A 16,762-nucleotide genomic window follows, 5' to 3' on the forward strand; every position below is an offset into this window, starting at 1 on the left:
GTTTGCTTTTTCCTCCTCACCATCCCTTTCTCTTTTGTGATGCATCTTTTAGAGTACTGTATAAGCAGGGACTGCCTTATTGGCAATCTTTCTAGCCATCCAGGAAGTGTTTTTGGCTGAAGAGAGGGGTTAAATGTTTAAATAAATAAAATAAAGAACAAACACCATATATGAATATTATGAAGCTGCTTTGTAGTGGATCACACCACTGATTAAGGAAGTGCAGTGCTCTCCATTCTGACTGACAGTGGCTCTCCATAGTGCAAAATGTTTGCTTCAAATAGGAGACAAAACATTTCAGTTCCAGCTACAAGCTGCCTATTTCATGTGGAAGTTATGTGGATACAACATTTTGATGATCACCCAGGAGATACACACACCTACAGCCCAGATAGAATAGATATGTCACCAAGGAATGCGTGAGAAATTTAGTTCAGTTCACATTTCAAGCCAAATATATCAAATTTGCACTTTCCAAAACAATATGAGAACCAAACCACAGCCATCCTTCAAACTTTGCACTTACTCAAGTTTTGCAATGCAGTTCGCCAACCAAACAATGTTTACAAAAATGCACATGTTCGGGGAAAGTGTGCATAAAAATGTATACAGGAATACCCCGCATTAACATACGCAATGGGACCGGAGCGTTATGTAAAGTGAAAATGTACTTAAAGTGAAGCACCACTTTTTTTTCACTTATCGATGCATGTACTGCACTGCAATCATCATATACGGGAATAACTGATGTAAATAACGCATTTATAACTAAAATAAACATAAAATAAAATAAGCTTCATATCTAAGGTGATAGATTTACGACTTTTCTTTGTATCTGCCATTATGTACTGTACGTAATACTGTACAGCACTGTACTACAGTACCTCTACTGTACTGAAGGCAAGGGAAATGCACACCCCACACACCAGTGCACACCCCACACACGCACACAAGCCAGCAGTGGCAAAAGCCAGAACTAATGATAGGCAGAGAGAGAAAAGTATTCAATTAAAGCAGGAAAGGAAGATGGGACAATGGAGAGATATAAAATGGGACAATGGAGAGGTATAAAATGAAATCAGGGGGATCTACAGTACTGTAAAGAGCACGAGGTGCCCCCCCATACACACACACACACACACACACTGCCGCCGCTGACCTAGGACGGGGCAGGCAGAGCTCCGATCGCAGTACAATACAGTACCGTACTGTAGTTAAGAATTTAAACAATTTAAATAATATTTACTGAAAACGAGGATGAAGCAGACCAGACGAGAAAGGACAGTCGCTCAGAGTCGCTCTAAACGCTGCAGGAGACGATGCTTCGCAACGTACGTGGCAAGTGGAATGCAAGTTCGGGCGTTCCGTCAGTGTCCGTTATTGCGAAGTGCACGTATGTTAAGTGGGGTATGGTGGAGTTGGAGAATGTCTGTTATAGCGAGTGTCTGTTAAATGAGTGTCAGTTATTTGGGGTATTCCTGTATGTTGTTGTTATGTGCCTTCAAGTTGATTACGACTTATGGTGACCCTATGAATCGGTGACTTCCAATAGCATCTGTCATGAACCGCCCTGTTCTGATCTTGTAAGTTCAGGTCTGTGGCTTCCTTTATGGAATCAACCCATCTCTTGTTTGGCTTTCCTCTTTTTCTACTCCCTTCTGTTTCTGAATATAGGAATGAAAATAGCATACAAAAATGTACTATATGATGATAAATTGCTTGCAAAAATGTGTACAATCATCAAAACTGCTTAAACTATGTTTAATAGGAGAAATTTGCACTACAATGCTGGATTATTTTCATGAGGATTAAAAAAATCACAAATGGCAGCAGAAATGTGAACTGAATTAAATAATGGAAAAATGAGAAATCGAGAGAACTGAAATTGACAGATCTTTCCATCCCTAATGTCAACTGAGGCCAATGGGACTCTCCATGTAATGTGTAAATTTGCATAGTTGTATTTATGGCAAAAAGTCCATTAAACTTTGGCTTATCCATTAAACATATATTTCCAAAGAATCTTTGCTTCACAGACCAGACAGATCCCATCACCAATGGCATTGTTCACACAGACATCTTGCATTGCACTATGGGTATCTGCTTTAAATGTAAGCACAAACTAAGTCAGCTTTATCTTCATGTTAACCCAGGATGAAAGATAGAAGTTCTTCCAAATGTATTATGTTGCTATCATCAACTGTAAACTCTTGGATGCATACATTAACAAGTCTGACAAGTTGTGAGAGTCTAAAAGCAAGAGCTGTGTAGCTGTGCATTACTTGCCCTAAATCTAGACAGCTGCCTCACTGATAACTGACCTACACACAGTTAAAAAGAGCTGTTCTCCAGATTGGTTTTGACCTGTTTGCACATCTTACATTTCTTTGCAAATCTTACGTTTTCCACATAACAGTCTTTGTGATATTTTCCTTCTGTGTCAACTACAGCAGTAAAATATAGCTTAGTATGAAGTTTCTTATCCTTAAGTGCCTCTGTATGTGTGTGTATATTTGGACCAATACCTAGAGCTGGTGCACACATTACTCTTTCCTTGATATCTCACTCCGCATAGAAGATGGATCATTCTGCAATCCTACAGTATGCACTAGGGGTAGGCAGAAGGTAGATTGGGGTCTACTGGTAGATTTCTGGGTGATCTGCAATAGATTGGCAATGGTTTCTGATTCCCATTTGTTTAACCGCAGCAACAAGGATAGGGTTCGCTGCCTAGTGCTGACCCGCCTGAATTCCGATAGTCCATCGTTCAATCCCGACCTGCCCTTTTTTTGTTCCCACTTGCTTTGGCACTTGCCGATTCAATCTGCTGTGGGGGGGTGGGGTTGGGGGGGCAAAAAAATTGCACCATTTTTAATGTAAATATCTATGTAAATGGTGTTCCATGTGGTTTATTTTTTCCTATTTGTCACACCTATACACTGTTACAAATGCATCAACTCAGAGGAAACTATGAAGATAATTACTTAAAATGGGGAAGTTTTTTTTTTATAAAAAAAAAATCCATGGTGATTACAGCCGTGGCCCACCGTAAAAAAATCAGTGCTGGTCCAAAAACATAGTAACTGTTGAATTCAGTTGGAATCCGGTACTAAGTCCAATTTAGCAGATATTTTCCTCCATTCCTAGCAACAATATAATGACTTTTTCCACCCAAATTAGGCTGCTGAAATGACAAAAGATAATCAGGAATACTCTTTTCTATAAAAAGACTGTAAGCGCAGTTAAGACTTCCATCCAGCGTCAGACTAGCAGCAACAAAAAACTTCTTTGGGTTTTTGTTTTCTGCTGCTCTGGAAGCCCCCCCTCGAGTCCCACGTGGGGATGGTCAGTATTCTTTCTTCTCATTGCTTAGCAACAATGATTAAGCATCCTTAGCAACAGCAGCTTCTCTGATTCATCTTTAGAATGTTGTCTCCATGTTTTTGATATCTAACTTTATAGATGTCCAATTGACACAATTGTTTAAAAAACAGAAGCTAAGAGTCCAGGGCCCTGGTGGCATGGGGCCTGATACATGGGTGCCCTGTCTCGCCTTGTCAGTGGCCCTGGCTTGTGGTACTGAAAACAAATTCCTGGGCTCAGGATGTCCTCAGATGTATCCCATTCTTTAATCCTAACTATATGTATTTTGCACTTGGCTCTGGTTGATAGATATTGGGGTTCTAGTAAACAGCAAAGTATTGACTAATCTGCAGTCTGTTCACTCATGGTAAACATAATTACCTGGGAATATGTCTGATTGAGCTCACTGGGACTACTAGACATGCATAGGGTTGAGCTGTTAGTCCTATAAACTATATCACCATATATTTTGGCAGTGAATTTCAAGACTCTTTTTATTTTCTTATGTTGACCACCAACGTAGCTTTAAAAGGGGATTAAACAGATTCATGGAAGAAAGTGGCTGCTAGCAAGATGCTTCCTCCAGGATCAGAGGCAGCATGCCTCTGAATGCCAATCACTGGACGACAACAACAGCAGGAGAGTGCTGTTGCTTTTGGGCTTCCTAGAGACAGGTTGGCCAATATGGGAAACAGGATGCTGGATTAGGAAGATCTTTTGTTTGATCCACCTGGGTTCTTATGCATTGCATAATCTAATAGCATTTTCTTATCTCTGTCCTGAATCTACACTCAGTCAATTGCATAGGATCCCAAATATTCACATTATAAGAGAGGGAGATTAAATGTATGTTACATAAGCTATCAGAAAGAAAAGGTTTGCTGCTTTTTAAATGTATGTTTCATTGTTTTAGAATACACAAACAGAACAATAAACAGCAACAGTAAGCCCCAACCCCCAAGTAGCCAGGTGCATACAGAGAGATCTCGACATCATTATCATCATTATCAATCCAACATCATCTTAGAATGTCCTTCCATAGTGAACCACGGGGAATGGGAATATTGAACAAAGCATTGCCAAATAGCATAATTGTGTCCTCCTGAGTATTTCCCCCAAGATATCAATTTCCTTATCAGTTTTTCCATTAAAGCCAGGAGCCACAATTGCTAGTACCATTCCTCAAATATATTTGGGCTTATGGATTCCCACTGTTTGAGAGCAATCATCCTTGCCACAGTAAATATAATGGTTCGTAATTCTTTGTGCCAGAGATATCTTGTCTAAATCCAGTTTGAGCTGTAACAGCTTCAGTGAATATCCACTTCCAAAATTTGTGTACTAATGGACATCACCCCCACATATACCTAGCTCCCCACACCCTCTGCAGCAGTTAGACAAATTTGCAGAAGAAATGTCTCAAAGGATAAGATAAGTCAAGTACCACCTATGCATTACTTTGAAAGTGTGTTCCCTTATCTTGGCAGATATAGGTCTACATACGGCTATGGTCAAAATTGCACTCCATTGTGTTGAATCTATACTAATTTCCATGTTTCCCTTCTGGCTCTGATGTAATGAATCCACATTGCCCATTTTATCCCTGAGGAGAATCTTATAAAGATATTAGACTTTGGTCAGTGAAATCAGAAGGAATTGGACTGTTATATGTTTTAACCTCCTGGTAACTGACCATATCTCTCTGGAAACAACTTACCTAACAATATTAAGTGCAATTAAATGTCTACTCAGAAGTGCTGAGTTTAATGGGACTTACTTCTATATAAGAATGTATAAGACTGCAGCCTTTGAGAGTCAATGACAGCTTGACAAGAGAATTTTTCCCCCTCTAAAACAGAAATGGCACTGTTAACATATTTTATCAACTGAATTTGCCTCTCAAGAAAATGATTTCTGAAGCCGTTCATGGTGGGAAAGGGTGATGCTGAATTTGTGACACATGAAAGATAATTAGTCCCAATGACTTTGACAGTTTCTCTTGACTTAAATGGATTTTGGGGGAAACAGCAATATAAGCACACTAAAAGATAAATTAAATTTAAAATCCTCAATTTCCCCCCTCCTTCATTGTGTTCTCACTCTACAGAAGACGATTATTTATTCTTGAGAATAAAAATAAACACTTGAATTCTGGAGCTCCCAGTGTATATGACATCTCTTGTCAAAGTTCTGTGGCAAGTCTAAGTGATAGAATTCATGTTGTTTTACATAATTGTACACATTGTTTGCAATCCACCAAACAAGCCCTATTTAAATAAATGTGGGATCCAATAGCAACAGCATTTGTTGGACTGAATCCATTGTAAATAAAAAATGTAAATAGCAATAGATGGGAAGAGATTTAATTTGTGATATGCAAACATCATAAATCATCCAAGGTTTTTTCTCTCACCATATGATAGAAAATGATCTGGGAAAATTCATGTAATGTAATTGTCAAAATTTAAATGCATGCCAGTGTTAAAAGGTATCACCTTAAAATCTTTATCTACACAAATTTAATAAACTAACTGCTGAAAAAAATTCAATTGCATATAATAGATAGCAAGCTCAGAACAAGCCTTTCTCAGTAATCTTTTGCAAATTTAATATAGACTATTTGGCTCTCAACCTACACTGCTCTCTTATGTCGGCTTAGGGAATATTTTTAGTGTATCTTTTTTTGGAATGGATGAATGAATAAAAGAAAACCAAAATCACATGGCTTGCTAGTAATAGGGTGTTATTTCAAACTTTAATGGCAAGGCATTCTTACCTCTCATTTACTTCTAAGGACTCAAAATACCACTAACAGAATATAGGTTTCCTTTGTACTGCATCTTAAGAATCTCCATTCTAAATTCAGCCAACATATAGGCATCATATATTTTTTTCTCTATCACGCTGTTCTCAGAATAGTATTGTCATGTAGGCCAATATCTCTGGCATTTTTTACAGACAATGAGAGACATAGGGCTGTCCCTACAATGGAGCATTCCCTAGGGAGACACATCCAGCCCACCATCCCTCCATCCCATCATCCCTCCATCCCACCATCCCTCCACTATGGTGCCACCATCAAAATATCTACTTTTGGTAACAGCAGGAGCAACAGGAGCAGAAGTTATTCCCACAGTGTTAAATTGCATATGTTTACCCTAAATCTACCCTCAAATTCCAAATTATGCAGATGTGGCGGCAACATAAACTCTCGTAATACGTTTGAAGCAGCCCTACCAACAGTAATTTATCAGAGGTAGCCTCTGTGAAATTTGATTCAGTCGGCATTTAAAGCCAAATTTATCAAATTAGCACTTTCTGAAACAATATGAGAACTGAATTTTGAAATTCATACTTATCTGAATGTTGTGATGCACTTCTCCAACCAAATAATGTATATAAAATGCATATTGCTGCAGAACCCTGGAGAACAGAATTTCATTTTGGAAAAATTAAAAACTGAGAGAAACAAAATTGACAGATCCTTCCATTCCTACTCATCAGACAGGATCTGAAACTAGGTTTCCAGGGCCAAACAACGGTAGCCTTTCCATGTGGCTGTTGAAGAGTGGAACAGAAGCAGGGCTATTCTATCATCTCTGCCAAGAGACTAGGACCCAAACTACACTGTACAGTTAAAGGAGTATCACAGCACTTTAAAAAGTCATGGCTTCCCCAAAAGAATCCTTGGGAATGTACTTCGTTAAGGGCTCTGAGAGTTGTTAGGACACCCCTATGCCCCTCGCAGAACTATAATTCCCATTCCTTTCTTAATTCAAAATTAACCTGTTTACATATTGATGCAGTTTCTAGACCAGGATTGGGGAACCCATGATCCCCCAAATGTTGGCAGACTCTTATTCTCATTAGCCCCAGCCAGCCCAGTCAATGATCAGGAATGACGGTAGTTGTAGTCCAGCAACATCTGGAGAGCTATAGGTTCCCTGTTATGGGTTTGGGGTTAAGATAGATTTCTATGAGTCCACTTCTAGCCTCTGATTTGGAACCCTGCACCTGGAGGTGGGCTCTGCAGCTGAGAAACATGCTCCACTGGTCAGATGAGTCTCTTTTGTTAATCTAATAGAGTGGTCAGGTGGGCTAATGGGTCTATCAAGTGCCCATTAACTGCCAAATGGGCCAGGGAGATCCTATTTTTATTGAAACTCTTCAGGAGAGCCCCTCCCTCCTGGGCCCTAGGGGAGGCTTGTGTTTTGAGTTCAGTCTGAGGAAAAGCTGGGAACTGGAGACATGCAGAGACGCTGGCTCCCTGCACCATGCCTTTAGGATGCCTCCTGTAAGCCTGATGGAAAAGCAAGATTTTGGACGGCTAATGCTTTGAACCCCTCCATCTTAAGCTCAGGTTGGAATGTGTGTAAACAAAAGCCATATTTCCTAAAATACACCACAGTCTCCGCTGACCTTCTGTTCAAGTAACCAAACCCTGGGCAAGTACAGGGACTCCTGGAGATCTGTCACCCCTCAGAGATTAGGTAGCATGCAACACTGTCAGCGCAGCCAATGATCAGGAATGATAGGAGTTGAGGTCCAGCAACATCTGGAGAACAGAGCTTGGAAAAGTTACTTCTTTGAACTACAACTCCCATCAGCCCAATCCAGTGGCCATGCTGGCTGGGGCTGATGGGAGTTGTAGTTCAAAAAAGGTAATTTTTCCAAGCTCTGCTGGAGAACTATAGGTTCCCCATTCCTGTTCTAGACTCTGATGCCGCCTTGGGCTCCTACTAGGAGGAAGGGTGGGATAGTAATTAAATAAATAAATAAATAAATAAACATACTCCCAATTAATCCTTGCAGCCCAAGTTGCACCCCAGTTATAAGACAATCCTAACAACATCTACTGAGAAGTAACTCCGATTCAATGACGCTTACTTCCATGTATGTGGAGCTAGGATTGCAGCCTGAGAAAGAACTCACCACCAACTTCTTCACATTACTAATTAGAGGCAGAAGTGGCCAGCAGAGGGGGTTTCCTCTTGGTTGCAAGGGAGACAGGCTGCAGAATGTTTTTGGATGCTTCTGTCCATGTATGGAACATAGGAGGAGCATATAAGATGTATTTGGTGACAAAATGTGGGAACATCTGTATTCCATAGTCTAGTATCTTCGCTGATAAAATGACTTGGCAATGTGACACCATTTTTAATCCAATTCTCTCATTTTGTGAAGTAGCAGAAAGAGTATTTGGTGAACACAGATTTAATACAGAGCAGCCATTATTTAATCAGCCATTCATTTTTCCTTTATATACAGCCATATGTCCACCGATCAATTCTGTTGATTTAATAGTCCTTGATTCTGTGTCTCTCTTAAATCTGTGTTCTGCTGTACCTTGCAATGAATTGTGTCATGGCTCTCATGATTTCTATTGTTAGAATGGAAATTTGTTTCAGCTCACATAGCTGGCAACAGTGAGCTATAGAGGCAATAACAGAGAAACACTCACACGGTCCATTTACTGGATGAAGTTGCATAAAGTCCATCTGATTACATCTAAGTAGTTATTAGAAAGGGGCTTCAAATGAGAGACATGAGGGAGCTACCAATTCTCAAGCCATCTATTACTGAGATATTTAATAGGATTTATGGTTTCAGGAGGATTGGCCTGTTCATTGGCATTGACTTCTTCTAGACAACAATAAATGACATTTTTACAGGCTAGCTGCAAACGCTACAAGAGAAGTGCCAAACAAGTCTCTATCCTAAGCTGAAAAATATTAAAAGAGCAAAATAGTTATTGATAACAGTCTACTCCCCTTGGGCTCCTTGGAATAGAAATGTTAAGGCTCTGTAGATTTCACGAGGTATTATGAAGTTCTGAAGACAGATATGTTTTCTTATAAGAACTGAATGCAGTAATTTATCAGCATAAAACTTTGCTTCTGAAGATCCTTGGCCTGGAGCTGAAGAAAATGACAAAAGAAATTCATGTCAAGGGGCAATTTTGGAGCAAGTCGTTTGTGTTGCACTAAAGCACAAAGGCCTGCTTTCTTACAACCTTGTTTGTTCATTCATGCATTCTGTTTCAAGCTCTCGCTTCCCTACTGTGATCCAAAAGGCTACACCAGATCAGAGAGGAGTCCCAGCGGGGGCTGAAATAAATCCTATGGCACTCCAAAGACTTTAAGAAAACACCTTCCTATCAAGTAGCATTGACTGTTGACATCACACGGTGCTGAAAGAGAACATGTTCACCTTCAATAGCCTTGTAGTTGACAAGTACGTTTTAGGTTCCCTTCTTGATGTCTCGCTATGCATGTGAAATGTTCCCTGAAATTAGAGATGCCAGAGAAGTTGTCTAAGCTTGGGCTCAGAATCAAATTTTGGGGATCCATAAACCCACCTCTCAAGGAGAGGCATATTGTACACGTCTGTGTTTGGGGGGGGAGGAGTGGAGTCTGGAAGGCTAATGGTGCAACCAGCAGGAGAGAGCAACATCCTTTGAAGTCCTGTTACAGAGTCAGGGTTTCTGTTTTGTTTTCAGTTTTCCCCATTTTTCTCCCCTTGGGAAATGTTTGTTTGTTTATTAGATTTATATCCCGCCCTTCCTCCCAGTAGGAGGAATGTTAACAATATGTCAGCACCAGCACATTCAAGTGACAACAAAATACTGTCAAACCAAAGCAAAAAAAAAAAACCCTATTATATGAAATAAGCTATCATATCCAAAGGACACATTGTTCATTAGAACACAACATAGGATTCATGAGACAGCAAATGTCACACTTCACTAGCTATTATTCATGTGGTTTTCTTAATAATTTTGTTTCATTAGGGCAAGTTTTATGTCCACTGTAAAGGTCAGAGTTTCCATTAAAGCCTTTGCCTTCTGATTTTATTAATACCCCCAGCACACAGAATTTTACATAAATGATAGTTTTCAGGAAGGGAAGTCTCCAATTTTTAAAACTTTGAACTAATGAAATGTTATAAAACACAACAAAAATGTGCCTTTCTTTTCTATATAAATATTGCAAACACTGCCCTCCTCAGTTCTTTTTCTTTAAACAAGCCCCCTATACACTTAATACAAAATACATTCCAAAACAAAAGGACAAAATATTTAAGTCAGATGTATAATGAACTAAATTACTCTCTGAAGTCTTAACACTCTATGGTTTCAATCTTAACTGCATTTACTAAGGAGTAAGTTACACTTGAGCGCTAGGGAGCAAGTTCCAATGGGATTTCCTTCTCGGTAAACATCTTCAGATAACATTACAGATCTTTTCCCACTTTCCCGTATGCACACAGGTTAATCAACACAGGAAATGAAAATAAAGAAGTCTCCTACCACCTCAAACTAAAGGGCTCTAAGGTTATGGCAACTGTATAAGGTTATGGCAACTGTATGTTTCTCTGCCACATGGCAATTTGGGGGATCAATTCCCCTCAGGCCATGTTGTACTATCAAGTCTTAGTGCTACAGCCTCAACCTGATTTTGTCTGCCTTTCACTTTGAAAGAACCATAGAAGAACTTGTCATAGATCTTCTGAAGTCACATTTAGTTTGAATCATGGATTATGGAAGACTTGGGAGTAGTGTTATAGGAGCAGGAATGCAGGGAGGTGCAGCTCTGGTCCTTTATTCACAGCAGGACTGATGACATCATCTGCTGAGGTTGTAGTTGCCACTGTTGTAAGCTTGGAGGGTTGGAGAACAAGTCTGGTCTTGTACATGATCTCTTTTAGGTAGGCTACGATGAAAGCATGACTGGCCTGTGATCACCTCTTGAACTTCATGGATGGTTGGCTATTCAACCTCAGTCTCTTCAGCCAAAGTCCAACTTGCTATCTACTACACCACCCTTTGTCTGCTCACTGTTCTATGGCTGCCAGCTAATGCTAATGAAATGAGTTCTCCGTGGCTATGGGACTTTCCATTATGAACTTCTACATTCAAAAATTATCCCTGCTATGGCAGTGCTTGGGGGAACCCTTAGAGAGTCCAAACTGGGTTGAGACTGGGAGAGCCTAATGACTGAAAGGTACCTACTTGAGGAAGAATCTGTTCACCACGTATGCTTTAAATCTCAATTTGGATGAAATTCTAGTGGCAACTCTCCACCTTACCTTTAGCTTTAAGTTTATTGGCAATGCTGAAGGAAAAACAAACTAGTACCAAAAACATGGAAGAAGAAAGATGAACTATGGGTACATGAATGTTATTATGCATTGTTACAATGTTCAGAAGCAAGCACAGTAGCTCCACATGCTCTAGATGTCACTATGTGCCAGGGACAATCCAATTTTCTGGTAGTAATTAAGGATGTAAGAAGGAATCAATTTCCATTCCAACCTGTGTTTATTGCATTCAGCACTGTTTCTGTTCCACTGTAGTTCAGCTTCTGACAAAAACTAGGTTATTTGCCACACTGTCTGCTGTGGTGGGATTTTACTTAATCATGTTATCATTACATAATTTTATCATCAGAGCCCCCTTGACCCCTGCCCGTCTTGGTTTCTTGGAGATAGATGTAAGAGGTTGACTGGGTGGGTCCAGGGAGTGATCAGTGCTTCACTGGAGAAGGGGGAAGTACCATCTGCCTTGAAGGAGGTGGCAGTGCATCCCCTCCTTAACAGGACCTTCCTGGATCCAGACGTGTTAAACAACTATTGCCCGGTGGTGAATATGCCCTTTTGGGCCAAGATGCTTGAGAGAGTGGTAGTGGTCCATGTGATGTTCCTATATTAATGTATATATGGTAAGTGTTGGTTGTTTAGAAGATACATGGTAAGTGGAGTGAAAGAGGAGGGGGAGTGAATGGGCAGTAGAATGCTAGATGATTGGCTGAGTGTTTAAAATGGCTGAACGTATAAAAGGAAGAGTGAGAGTGGAATCTGGGGGGAGAAGAGAAAGAGTGGGTTGTTTGGTGGGTTTGAGAGAGTGGTTTGTCAGGAGAGCTTGGAGAAGGAGGTGGGTGGAGTTCGGATTAGTATTGAGTAAAACCATATGCTTATGTGCCTTAAGAAGAAATCTTGTTAATCTTGTTAGCTTTGTTATCTTTAATAAATACTTGATTTGGTTTACCAAAGGCCTGATCCTTGGTTGGGGTTTCACAGACCAGAAGGGAGGGTAAGGTAATGACCAAGGCTGAAGGGGAACTGTAACAAATGGTGGCAGCGGTGAAGAGAATAACAATACCAGTATTCAGAGTCTCTGGGAATACTAGTATTAGGACGTGACTGGTAGTTGCCTAGCAGGGGGATCTGTTGAGATCTGTGCTAGAGCGGGGAGAGAAACAATAAAAAAGGACAGTCCGGACTGGTGGAGTCCCTGGTGGTGCCTAGTGGCAGGCAGTAGCCACGCGCAGGTAGGAACGTGACAGGGAGAGCTAGGGAAGGATGTGTCACAGTCCAGCATTAGGCATACTTGCAGGAAACTGATTACTTAGATCGATTCAAGTCTGGCTTCAGACCCGACAATGACACTTGAGACCTCCTTGGTTGCCCTGGTTGATGACATTTGTTGGGAGAGAGATGGAGAAGTGCAACACTGCTCATTCTTCTTAATGTCTTGGTGGCTTTTGATAATATTGACCACAGTATCCTTCTGGAGCATCTCAGGGAGGTGGGGATTGGGGTCACTGTGCTTCAGTGGTTCTGCTCCTACCTCCAGGTCTGTTTCAAGAAGGTGGTTATGAAAGGCTACTGTTCAGCATCATGGGAGCTGTCCTGTGATGTCCTTCAGGGTTCCATTTTGTCCTCCATGCTATTTAACATCTATAGGAAGCCTCTGGGAGCTGTAATCAGGAGATATGGAGTGAGGTGTCACCAATATGCAGATGATATCCAGCTCTATCTCTCTGTTCCATCTGAATCGGGGGAGGTAATTGAAGTGTTAAACCAATGCTTGGAGGTGGTGATGGGCTGGATGTGGGCCAATAAACTGAGGCCAAATCCTGAAAAGACAGAAGTATTATGTGTCCTGAATTCTCAAGTCTGGGAGATGTGGACACGGTCTGTCCTGGATGGGGTTGTACTTCCTTGGAAGAATCAAGTGTGTATCTTGGGAGTGCTCCTGGATTCAACCTTGTCACTGGAGGCTCAGGTGGCCTTGGTGGCTACAAGTGCCTTTTCCAGCCATGGCTATTTCACCAGCTATGGCCCATTTTGGACAGAGATGTCCACTGTACTCTATGCTCTGATAACTTCCAGACTGGATTATTGCAAGGGGCTCTATGTGGGGCTACACTTGAAGACAAATCAAAAACTTCAAGTGGTCCAAAATGCAATGGCCAGATTATTGTCATAGGTTCAATTTAGAACTCATATAACCCCCCTTTTAAAACAGCTGCATTGGCTGCTAGTTTGTTTCTGGGCCCAATTCAAAGTGCTCACACTTGAGTTTAAAGCCCTATATGTCTTAGGTCCCAAATATCTGAAAGACCGCCTCCTTCCCTACAGACCTTCTTGGGTGTTGAGATCAGCAGAATGGGCCCTTTCTGTAGTTTCACTGCTCTCAGAAGTTCGGGTGGGGAGGCGGGAAAGGGCATTCTCTGTGGCAGCCCCCACATTGTCAAATTACCTCCCCACAGAGGTGTGTCTGGCAGGTTTACAACTTTTGTCTATGCTGAAGATGCACCTCTTCAACTTAGCTTTCGACAATTGAGTTATATATATTTTAGGACCTCTCTAGTTGTCAGTGTAATATGTTTTAAACAGTTTTTAGTCACGTATTTTATATTGTTGCGCGCCTCCCCCAATCTCCGAGCGGTGAGATTTCAGGGGGTCCCTGTGCCCATCCAGGGTTTGGTTTCCTTTGGGAAGAAGGTCAGCGGAGACTGCGGTGTCTTTATGAAATATGGTTTATTTATGTACACACATTCCAACCTGCGCTTAGGATGGAGGGGTTCAAGGCATCAGCAGTCTAATATCCAGCTTTTCCATCTAGGTGCAGGGGCATCCTATCGCCACGATGCAGGGAGCCAGCCTCTGTGCATGCCTGCAGCCCTAGTTCTCCCATACACCCACTTCCAGTTCCAAACACACTTCTCCCTGCCCAGGAGTGGGGGGGAGACTCTCCTCCAGTAGAGTTTAAAATGACAAAAAGGATCTTCCTAGCCCCTTTCACCAGTTGCCGGGGCAACTAAATAGGACCATTAACTACCTAGCCGCTCTATTTGATTAACAAAGGAGATTCATCTGGCTAGCAGAGCCAGCCTCCCAGGCATAGGATTCCAAATCAGAGGCTGGAAAGGTGACCCACAGAAATCATCCATTCCAGCCCCCCATGCTCATAACACTATGTTGGGACCTACTGGTGAAGGACGGGTAATAAATATCATTATTATTATCATTATCATTCTATACCACTCATTTCAATACAAAATCCATTCATTCCAACGGAAAGGAAATGCAATGCAAATGGGGAGAAAGTTATCACATTGTCTGAGGAGTGAAAACAACAATAGCATATAATGATTATATTCAAGATATTGATTTCTGTTTTGGACATGGAATGAATAAATGAACATCAGCAATTCCCACTTTCATTTCCATCGGCATTCTCCAACATCTCTACTAGTAATGCTCTGTCCCTCTTTTGGACCTAGTTTTTGTCTTTGGTAATGTCTATTAAAATTTGTAAGTATGATCTGCAAGTGTCACCATTCTTCAGGATGCAGCTTCCTCATCCTGAGTTCAAAAGGTTAATCCCAGAGTGCAATCTCGTCTCTAATGCAAAAGTAAGTGAAAGCACATGAATACTAAGGTGCCTTGTAGTGTACAACCTGCCATTTCTCACACTGCAGCAGCTAAGGCAGAAGTGAGGAAGCTATGGACTTCCAGATGTTGTTGTACTATTGTCCATCCTGGCTGCGGCTGATAGAACTTGGAGTTCTAAGATATTTTGAACTGTTGATAATGTCACACTTACTTTTTTCTAGTAATACTGTTATGGGTTTGAGAACGATAATTTCTATGAGTCCCCTTCCAGCCTCTGATTTGGAATCCTGTGCTTGGGGATGAGAAACCTACTCTGCTGGTCAGATGAATTTCTTTTGTTAATCTAATAGAGTGGCCAGGTGGGTTAAAGGGTCTATCAGGTGCCCATCAACCAGTGAATGGGCCAGGGAGATCCTTTTCTCAATGAAACTCTTCAGGAGAGCATTTCCCCCCTTCTGGGGCCGAGGAGAGGCTTGTGTTTTGAGTTGTGTCTGGGAAAAGCTGGGAACTGGAGGCAGGCAAAGAGACTAGCTTCTGCACCATGGCTTTGGGGTGCCTCCTGTAACCCTGATGAAAAAGCTGGATATTAGACTGCTGATGCCTTAAACCCCTCCATCTTAAGCTCAAGTTGGAATGTGTGTAAATAAATAAATCATAGACACCACAGTCTCCGCCGACCTTCTTCCCAAGGAAACCAAACCCTGGGCGAGCGCAGGGACCCCTGGAAATCTCACCCCTCGAAGATTGGGGTGGTGCACAACAATACTTTACCAAAACAATCTTCTTGGCACTTAAATCAATGAACAGTAGGCTACTGGAGAATAAATGAATACAGCACTGAGCAGATGGAATAGAGCTTTCAGTAATATGTAATTGTGGAGGGGAGGGAATTGAGCAATACCATTTGTGTGAAAACTGCAGTGGTACAAGCATGTCCTATTCTTTATGAGATTACCCACTTTTATTAAAAGCAGATCAGTTAAACATAAATAAGTAGAAAACAAATTTTAATCCATCATTCACTACAATGTGTATTATAATGAATATTAAGTTATATATTCAGATTAAATTGTTCATAATAAAGCATAACATTGCACATTATCCTCTAACTTACCATTCCAATACAAGATGAACAAATAGTGATAAACATAAACATATTGATCCCCTGTCTATACCTCTGAACCATAACTATATTTGTCACTTTTGCCATATATGCCTATTCCCCAAATTCTCAAAAGCAATTCAGATATAAATGGTGGATCTACATTTTTCCTTTCATAACTTATAATCAACCTTGCTGGTATTTAAAAAAATGAATAAGATTTCTAAATCATGCAGATTGCACAGCTCTGGGGCTGCCTAGATACATTCTAATGAATGCATACTAGTTTAAGGATAGATTTTCAATGCAATGTTCTTGCCCCACCCCCCACCCCACAAGATGTGTTGATTGCATATGTTACAATGCATGAAAAGGTGTGTGTGTGTGTGTGAGAGAGAGAGAGAGAGAGACAGAGAGACAGAGAGAGAGAGGACTGGATTTCTTAAATTTTCTTAAAAAGTAAAGTAAAGGTGTTCCTGCACTTGTAGTGCGAGTCGTTTCTGACTCTTAGGGTGACGTCTTGCAACATTTACTAGGCAGACCATATATATGGGGTGGGATTGCCAGTTCCGTTCCCGGCCTTTCTTTACCCCCCAGCATATGCCGGGTACTCAT

This window comes from Rhineura floridana, chromosome 5 (assembly GCF_030035675.1).
Source record: "Rhineura floridana isolate rRhiFlo1 chromosome 5, rRhiFlo1.hap2, whole genome shotgun sequence".
Lineage (NCBI taxonomy): Eukaryota > Metazoa > Chordata > Lepidosauria > Squamata > Rhineuridae > Rhineura > Rhineura floridana.